The 9,817-nt window shown below is 43.1% G+C and overlaps 1 protein-coding gene across 9 annotated transcripts in view; it reads left to right on the top strand.

The window, feature by feature from the left end:
* The first annotated feature begins 3,109 nt into the window (after positions 1-3,109).
* Positions 3,110-9,817, top strand: part of CCNH (cyclin H) — a 420,860-nt gene continuing 414,152 nt past the window's right edge. For 8 of the 9 annotated variants that reach the window (XM_086412928.1, XM_086412939.1, XM_086412937.1 and 5 more), the window contains exon 1: positions 3,240-3,518. The gene's annotated coding sequence lies outside the window, so the exon portion shown is untranslated. Of the gene's footprint in view, positions 3,519-9,817 lie in introns of all 9 variants that reach the window. The other variant, XM_086412920.1, reaches the window with a different exon arrangement.

The raw sequence follows: 9,817 nt of genomic DNA, 5'->3' as shown, positions 1-9,817 counted from the left end.
TAGTTAGGAGGCAATGATAAAATGCAGGTGAGAGACCGAGATGACAGTGGTGGAAATATAATTCAATTCTTGTGAATGAGGAATAATTGTTTGAAGATAAAGAGACAGGATTTTCTGATGGACTGGATTTGGGGTATGACAAAGAGGAACCAAGGATGACTATACAGTTTCTAAGCTGAAGAGGCAGGGAAAGAGACCGGGAAGGCCATGGGAGCAGCAGGAGTGAAAGAGGAAGGTCAGTTGTCCAGTCTTAGATAATCATGCAAAGAGGTCAGGTAGTCAACTGGCTATGCAGTCTGGAGATCAAGGAAGAGATGTGGGCTGGGGATACAATCTGTGCACCATTGGTGTATCAGGCATATTAAATTTATGGGTTTAAATGAGATGGCCCAGAGCAGATAGAGAAATTTAAAAATATATATTTTGAAATACTATAGAAATGATAATTATCTAAAACAGACTGTCAGGTTAGGGAGAATATTCACTTCAATTTTCAGGAGTACTTAATAAAATAGGATCAATTTCAACCAGTGGCTAATGTTTCTGTTAGATTTTGTAGATTCAAACCTGAACAAGATAATCCCAGCATTTTGAGAAGCTCTCTGTGTGTTGATAAGACAAAGGCATCAAGTTGTTCTCTGACTCACTAACAACTGTCTTAAGACTTGGGTCAGAACTATGACTTAGGTCTGGGCGGAAATTCTCATACCATCATGACATTTTGTGAGAGTATCCCCTCCTGAGAGCTACCTAAGAAGATGGGAGACAGCATCAGTTAGACATGTTAAGCATATGTAACAGAAATAATATTGTTTTAAAATATTACGGCATTTTTCTTCTTGTGCATTTTCATACACAGGACTTTCCTTCTAGTTGTCCAGAAACATTCATTTTTATCTGGAAATATTAGGCAGGAAGTAGGCAAACTGTAAACAGAAACAAAGAGCCAACATTCAGTTTTTCTCTACCACACTAGATCTTTTGAAGCATCTTAAAAGCCAGAAAAGTCTTGGAAGGGAAAAAAAAAAAAAAGATTTTCTGAGTTCACTGAGCTCCCAGTTTTATCAGGTGTCATGAATGTAATATAAAGGAATATCCTACTACAGGGTGAGAACCCAGCCCTTAGGAAATTGGAAGGGCTATGAGAGAGAGAAGTTCAAGTATGCAGCTGGATATGTGCATCCAGAGTTCCCACTCCAGGCCAAACTTGGCGAAGCTGGGGAGGTAGAAACATCCAGAGATAAATGAAGGAATCTTAGTATATCTGAGTAGTGGCCTATTTTCTTAGAACTGGCCAAGGGGATGATACAAGCCTTTGGGAGAAACCAAACATTTATCCTAGAACCATTTTCAACCACAAGCATAGTAGAAGACATGCTTATTGAAATCAACATGAGATAATACTTCAGGTTCCCCATGGCTGCGCATCTTATGCAAATGATCCAGAAGTATCCACAGTGTTATCACTGAACCAGCCAGAGGTGTAGAGTATAGAAGAAGTTACAAAATATAGGGTATTTGAGACTAGAAGCAAGTTGATAAAAGCACGAATATCAGCCACGGAACAAGATGTATCAGGAGATTTAGCCACTTTTATCCAGATTCTCCCAAGATCCAGAGTACAACACATGAGACTATCACTGCAAGTCTATTATTTTCTCCCCCACAAAGGACTATAACCTTCTATATACCCTAGTGCTATACTGGGGTAATTAAGGGGTAAGAGAAGAACTATGAAAGACTAAGCATGTACTCCCAAATAGACTACCTTGAAATGAAAGATATTAAACTGCAAGATAGTAAGAGATACTATTTCTCACACATATAAGTCATAGGTGGGTGTTCAAGAAATAAGATTAACTCAAGTATAGAAAATAATCACACTTTAAAAAAATACAATAGCTATTTGGATTAATTAGTATCTTTCAAACACATAATAAGCTTTTTTTTTTTTTTTTTTTCTTTGCACATTTGACTTAGGCAGTGACCTAGCTATTAAGTAAGAGTCACTGGTTAGGGAAGGAGACTCAGAACACAGAGAAAGTGGGCAGGACAGTCCATGGCCAACTGGGAAGAAAGAGAAGATTCCTTCCCACCAGAATGAGAGGTGACCACAGAGGCTGGTAGTCCAGGCTTGTGGCTAATACTTCCCCTGGTCAAACCAACACTGCAATGAATTAATAATGGAATGCACAAGCTTCAGAAAATTCAACAAAACATGAACAAATTTCACACACTTTCTCCATTTGAAGATTCCAAGAGGAGCACCAGTATTGCCCACAGTAACTGATAAGTCCAGTTAGAGATGATCCAGCACTTGCTTGGTCAAAAGTCAGCCAGCCTCCAACCAGGCAGTGATTATTTGCTCTTTGGCCATTCTCTTACTAGTTCCCTTCTGTTCTGGTAAAAGAAGAAAGAGAAAGAGTCAAACAAATGCAATTAAGAAAAGGTAGGTACCTCTGTCATTATTCTGTTTGCTTTTAACTCACCTTGCTGCTGCTGCTAAGTCACTTCAGTCGTGTCCAACTCTGTGCGACCCCACAGATGGCAGTCCACAGGCTCCTCTGTCCACGGGATTCTCTAGGCAAGAATACTGGAGTGGGTTGCCATTTCCTTCTACTTAACTCACCTTAGAGTAAAATAAGAAGGTTAACATGTTTGAATTTCAACATTGAAATACAAATCCAACTCGACAAACTTTTCAAAAATAGGATATCAAGTTGCTGATGTTCAGCATGCCAAAGCAGACCCTGGGGAGTCCTGTAGATGAGTTTTCCCTGAACAAATATCTCTATCCATCGGAAAAATAAGAGATTCATTTGAGTTAATAAACTCCTTTTAAAATTGAAATTATTCATTAGGAGAGTTACAGCTTTTCACAGTCCAGTGAATAAAAGCTTTCTGGTAATAAGTTTTTTGGTAAATAAGTTTTCTGGTAATATCTAGCCTTGCCACACTAGTGTAATGGGGACATGTTTTTCTGCTTTTTCCTTTCGCTGCAAAAGCTTTATTGTTTCAGTTTGGTTCAAGGCTTAGGAGAGGATTCCAGAGTGTTAAAAGTTGCCTAATGACTGCAGAGAGGGGCTTTAGGCAGAAGCCCTGACATTAGGGGGCTCTCCTCAAAGGTCCCTGGGCTCCAGAGGCTCCTGGTTGATGCTCGAGGGGGAGCCTTTCAAAGCGATACTCGCCCAGCCGGGCCTGGGGACCAGCCAGCCTGTGGAGGTTGGTCAGGTGGTCGCCATCTTGATGCGCTTCCCTGCAGGCTTTCCAGGAAGTCACCGCGGTGGGGGCCTGGCGGGCGGAAGTCAGGCAGTGCAGATCAAACATGGCCTAGTTCATGGTCTTCTCCATGAGAACGGCAGCTTCCAGAGCGTCCTGGGTTTTCCCGCACTCGTCCTGACACGAATTCTGCTTGTCCCGCATTTTCAAAAGATGCTGGCCGCCCTGGCGCTTCCCCTCTGCCAAGTCATGGAAAAAGTGGCCCATCATTGCCATCAAAGATAGAAGCCCAGAGACAGGTAGGTGGAAAAAAGGCTGGAGGCTGGTCCGAGGCTGGAGCCAGGGGCGTCGCTGGGTCTGTTCCATCCATGCGCTGTTGCAGCAAAAAGATTGCGGGACCGCCGAGGGCGCTACCCGATGGGGACATTTTGATGAGTTGATAGACAGGAGGAAGGGAGAAAATCTGCTTGTCGTGAGGGGTGGGGAGAAGTAGGGGACACCACGGGGCTCTGGCTGCTTTTGGGGGGCCACTGACCAAATGAAACCACTAGTTGATAGGGGAACCAGGATATAGAATCTTTTAAAACGTGGAATTGGTCCGAAGGCAATTGTATTCTTTCCAGTGGTTGTCTTAGGTCGTCCTGTGGGATAACTCTTCCTGCTGTAGGAAATCACAGGAAGCTTACTACTGTAAATCATCAACTCTCCATGCTAGAAATGGTCCAGACAAAGTTCTTTCTGAAGTTCCTTATAATTTGGGAATCTCAGGAATAGTTGAATAATTTCTACTATCTGATAATAAGGAAAAGTTCATGAGCTTTCCTAATTTCTATTGCAAAAATTATGTGAGGTGGCTGGTTGTTCTTCCTAAAGGTATTCTCATTTAAGTAAAGGAGCAGGACTGGGGTGAAGTTTGCTTCTGGAACGTGAGGAGGAATTAAGAGAAATGTTGGGGCAGGTTTCAAAATCCTGGGTAATTTTAACTGGATGAAAATGAAAACCAGCAAAGTTTCTTTAGATTTCATCTACATGAAGTTAATTTCAAGGGCCCTGCTTTCTGTGTTACGTTGTGTTTTATTTTAGGGCGTCATGCCCAGTTTGAGAAAAAAGCCCAATAAAACATAGGGATTCTGTGATAAACTAGGCTTATTAGAAATAGGGTAGATTTCACTCATTTATTGAAACAAACATCTTGAAGTGACCTTGATTTCCCAATCATATTGGCTTAAAATTATCAAGACAAACTTAACTGGAATAGCATCCTGAGCACAATATTGAAATGCACAGTTACTGTCAGATAATTGATATGTGTCTTGGCATTGTCGTTTCTTTCTTCACTATTTTGTTATATCCCTATTGCGTCCAGTTCTGGAGAAGGTCAGAAAAGGTATGCTAACTCTGGAATGGTAGAGATGATTAAATTTGCCTGAGTGTGAGAGTGTATGTGTAATTTGTGTGTGCCCTTTGGATGAGAAATAGAATTACAAGATCTCCATGCCTCCTGACTCATCACTCTGTGTCTAAATCAGGCCCCAAAGACATAGGGCTCCTGAAAATTCTGGAAATCTCCCTTTAATACTTAACTTAGGCCCGACCTCCTATTTAGGTTTCTGTATGCAGCACTCTTCAGTTTCAGAAACAAATCATTTCCTATTATAACTCAGAAATACTTAGGTCCCCAAACGAACCTGAGATTTCGACCATTCAGCAAAATTTTTATTTGCAAAGCACATGCCTGCTAGCCTGCACGATTGCAGTTGCTATTCATATGAATGTTGGCAACATTTCATTGTGGGGGTCAATTATGGTCATTTACCATGATGACATAATAACAACTGCAAAAATGTGAAAGCTAAAGTAGGGTTATTATTACTGTTTGTAAAGTCTGGGTCCCAGATGTTCCTGCCAGGAGAGAGAAAAGCTGGAGTGCAGAGATAGCTGACAATCGTGCTAACCATTCAAATCGCCAGCGGACTGAACAATTTGCAAGCCAGGGATGGGACAAGAGGCTAAAGCTGGCGTCTGGGTTGCACACCGCCTCCCTCACCTTGAACTACAGGCTTTTTCCTTCCCGAATATCATGCAGAAACACTCCCAACCTCCACACCCCTGCACCCTACCCCCAGGCTCAAAGAAAAAGAAGAAATACAGGCAAAGCATTTGCCCAGAGTGATGGGCCAACAGCCAATGTCATCCTCTGATATATAGCTGAGGAGGAATTTATTTCCAACTAGTAGAGGATTGGGGGGCTCATAAAACTGTATAGCTTCAACCCAATGAAATAAGGTTAGTAAAATACATAAACTCAGATACAGCAGCGTGAAGTATGCCTCCAGTCACCTACAATTCACCAATGGCTCCATGATAGATATTCCCAGCATCTGGCTGTTCCTTGTCAGCTGTGACCAGTGTGTGCCTGTCAGCAATGCTTGCCCCCACCCCCTTCCTTTCCCCACCCTCCTCTTCCACCCTGGATAGAGGTCTCGAGGTAGGGTAGCAGCCAGCTCGCTGATTGTGAGATGCTTAGCAGGTCCAACGGCAGATCTCTTGAGTGAGAACACTGATAGCAAGCACCAGTGTGAGACAAAAGCACAGTACTTGTCGAATGAGAAATACAACCGCAGTTGAATACACAAAAAGGTAGTAAAAAAAAAAAAGGTTCAGCTTGGAAAAAAAAACTCAGTGCTGATGATGCTTTTTTTTTTTTTTTTAATAGCGAAAAAAAATCACGGTAGGCAGAAACTCCATTTTTTTTAACCACTTCATACTTCTGTCAGTGTGATGTTGAACAAGTGCCATTAATCAAGAGTGCTGTTATTCATTAAGATCAGTGATGTACTTGAATTGTTACTGTAGTATCATTGTTCAGCGCCTCTGGAAGAGCTTTAAAGAAGGGAAGAATTTATAGCTATAGTTTACAGCTAAGACTGTAAAGAACTTTCCCCACTATTAACCACATGTTAAACGTGGTAATAATAGTAATAATACCTTGTATTTATACAGTGACTATCTTCTGGGAAACACAAACTGCCACCTCAATAAACAGTAGTGCCTTCATTGTCAACAGCATCCTTTTAAAGAAAGCTAGAGGGAGGTATTATTACCCTCTTTGCTATCAGGCCAATGATATGTTCTTTGTGTTTACAGATATCTGTGATGTTACGCTGCAGGGGAGGTGACAGACGGGAAGGGAGAAAGCGGGAACGGTAGATGGGTGGTGGTGGTGGGAGTGAGTTAAAGAATTCTGTGTATCTTTTGAAGAACTGTGCCAAAATGAATCCTTCTGCTGTGTCAGATCAGATCAGATCAGTCGCTCAGTCGTGTCCAACTCTTTGCGACCCCATGAATCGCAGCACGAAAGGCCTCCCTGTCCATCACCAATTCCCGGAGTTCACTCAGACTCACGTCCATCAAGTCAGTGATGCCATCCAGCCATCTCATCCTCTGTCTTCCCCTTCTCCTCTTGCCCCCAGTCCCTCCCAGCATCAGAGTCTTCTCCAAAGAGTCAACTCTTCGCATGTAGTGGTTACTGTTTATATGACAAGAAAACTAGTCCACACACTGGAAATGAATTATAGCGTACTGTAAACGGGGGGCTTCCCTCATAGCTCAGTTGGTAAAGAATCTGCCTGCAATGCAGGAGACTTGGGTTCGATTCCTGGGAAGGGAAGATCCCCTGGAGAGGAAATGGCTACCCACTCCAGTATTGCCTGGAGAATCCCTCGGCCAGAGGAGCCTGGCGGACTACAGGCCATGGAGTTGCAAAAAGTCGGACACGACTGAGTGACTTTCACTACTACCATAAACGGAATACACTTTCTAAGGAAATTAACTTGATGTACTCTGCCTGCTGGGAGGCGGAAAGGCCCCCCTCAGGCTCTCTGGAGGGATGGGACCACCACGCTCCATATCAGAGACACGGGTCCTGGCCCCGCCCACTCACCTGCAAATGATTGGACCAGGCCTGGGCCAATCAGATTCCTTCTTTCCAGTCTTTCGAAATGGAGTTTGGGAAATTTAGGGAGTCTAAGGGATTCTTGAACTTAAGTCAGGCCTGTTGATGCCTCTGTTTTGCCCTGTGAAAAAGAAACAGAAAGGACAGAGGGAGAGGAGCAGGGAGAGAGAGAGCATTTTGGCTCTTGATGGATGTCAGTTGCTATCCTAGTCAGAGTCGCATCAAGCTGTCTGGTCTGTCCCTGACTCTCTCCAGTAAATTATCCATCCAGCTGGGTTTTTTAGTTTTCTATTTTGTTTCCCTGAATGTTTGGATACATATGGTCTCTAAGATAGGAATGTCCCAAGATAATTGCACTCAGGTTTTATAAAGAGGAGTTTCCTCCGTGGCTCAGAGAGTAAAGAATCTGCCTGCAATGCAGGAGACCTGGGTTTGATTCTTGGGTTGGGAAGATCCCCGTGGAGTAGGAAATAGCAACCTACTCCAGTATTCTTACCTGGAAAATCCCATGGACAGAGGATCCTGGCGGGCTACAGTCCATGGGGTCGCAAAGAGTCGCACACGACTGAGCGACTAACACACTAACACGTTATAAAGGTAATGTCATGATTACCATGGGTAGTGTGTGTGCTCAGTCTCTCCATCATATCTGACTCTTTGCAACCCCATGTACTGTAACCCGCCAGACTCCTCTGTCCATGAGCTTTTCTAAGCAGGAACATTGGAGTAGGTTGCCATTTCCTCCTCCGGGGGGTTTTCCCAATCCAGAGGTCTAAGCTGGGTCTCCTGCTTGGCAGGCAGATTCTTTACCACTGCGGCTCCTGGGAAGCCCTTACCATGGGTAGTCAGTAGTAAAATCTTTTTCAATTACCTTCACTAATCAAGGTTATTTTAATTGTTGCCATAAAAGTCTTACACATCCTCCAAACTGCACATAATCAAGTTGTTTTCCAGGAATTGGAGTCATCTGTGTCTCATCTTTGAGCTGAGATGGTTAAGACTGTATAGAACAGCTGACGCTCCATTTGGGTATGCACGAATGTCCACTCATTGACATTTTGACATCAGAGGGCTGAAAACTCCACTGTCAGAACATGCTAAGTGCATCTATGTTTTCAGGAGGTCTAGAGCTTAGTAACACTTGAGCAGAATAGCGATTGCTGTTTGGTAGTGGTTTAGTCGCCGAGTCGTGTCCAAATCTTATGACCCCAGGGACTGTAGCCTGCCAGGCTCCTCTGTTCATAGGATTCTCCAGGCAAGAATACTGGAGCGGGTTGCCATTTCCTTCTCCAGGGGATCTTCCCCACCTAAGAATCGAACCCAGTTCCCCCTGCATTGCAGGCAGATTCTTTATCCACTGAGCTTTACAGCACCTTTTTCCAGTCTCCTTACCCCATGTCTCCTACACCCCCACCACCTCAGCTTGCCCCTTGCCTGGGGGGAGCCAGATCTAAGACGTGTTTTTCTGCCTGCTCACTTCTCTGCCTTGCGAAATAAACTCTATTTACTGTAGACGTCCACATCTCAGCATTTGGGCTTGTTGCATGATGGGCAAAATGAACTTGGTTTTGTAACAGCATTTTCCAGGTATGCTGCTGCTGCTGCTGAGTCACTCCAGTTGTGTCCGACTCCTTGTGACCCCATAGACGGCAGCCCATCAGGCTCCGCCATCCCTGAGATTCTCCAGGCAAGAACACTGGAGTGGGTTGCCATTTCCTTCTCCATTGCATGAAAGTGAAAAGTGAAGTCGCTCAATTGTGTCTGACTCTTTGCGACCCCATGGACTGCAGCCTTCCAGGCTCCTCCGTCCATGGGATTTTCCAGGCAAGAGTACTGGAGTGGGTTTCCATTGCCTTCTCTGTTTTCCAAGTATATTTGCCCACAAAATTTTATTTAAAAAAAAAACGTTTTCTTATCTAAATAACTATTCACGTTCTATTGATACCTATGATCCTCTTGTTTTTCAAATAATGCCTTTCTCCTCTCTTTGTTGCAAACCTCAGGGTCTCTGAGTTTTGGCTTGCTGAGTGTAGGGCAAAACAAACTTGATTCAATAACAAAAGGACCCTTAGTATATTTTATTTGGTGGCCTTTTGGCCCCCACATGTTTAAAGCTTTTGTAGGGAGTTCAGCTCAGCAGAGAACATTTAGTGAGTTTAAAACAGCTCTGGAAAGAGTGACTTCTTTGTGTTCATTAGCTTGTTTCTCTTTCTTTAATCGTATTTTATTTGTAACTTTTCAAGTCAGTATTTTTTTTTTTTTTAAAGAAAGCAACAACTTGAAAGAGCTTGTAGAAGGTTGACCTGTATTTGTGAGTCACTTTGATCTGATAAGGCAGAAACAACAAGAATTCAACATTTGATACCTGAACCAGACATTCAGGTCTGAGAAGAGAATACCAGAAGTCTGCTGAATCATTAAAATAAAAGTACTCAGGTGCAATATTGCATTGCCCTATTCTTGCTTTCCTGCCACAAGAAAAAGAAGCCACATTCCAATTCTGTTCCTCTATGCATCTCTTATTTCTGAAGCCCTTTCATCTTCACATCTGTGTAACAGAACAGTTGGCCTAGGTGCTCAGAGCAGAAAAACAGTGATCATAACAACTAACATGGAAGGGCCATTTAAAGACTTCTCCAAAAG

Source organism: Bos grunniens, chromosome 7 (genome assembly GCF_055505025.1).
Source record: "Bos grunniens cultivar Pamir isolate PY7600 chromosome 7, Bosgru_T2T1.0, whole genome shotgun sequence".
NCBI classification, from domain to species: Eukaryota; Metazoa; Chordata; class Mammalia; order Artiodactyla; family Bovidae; genus Bos; species Bos grunniens.
This window is presented reverse-complemented; position numbering and strand designations above follow the sequence as displayed.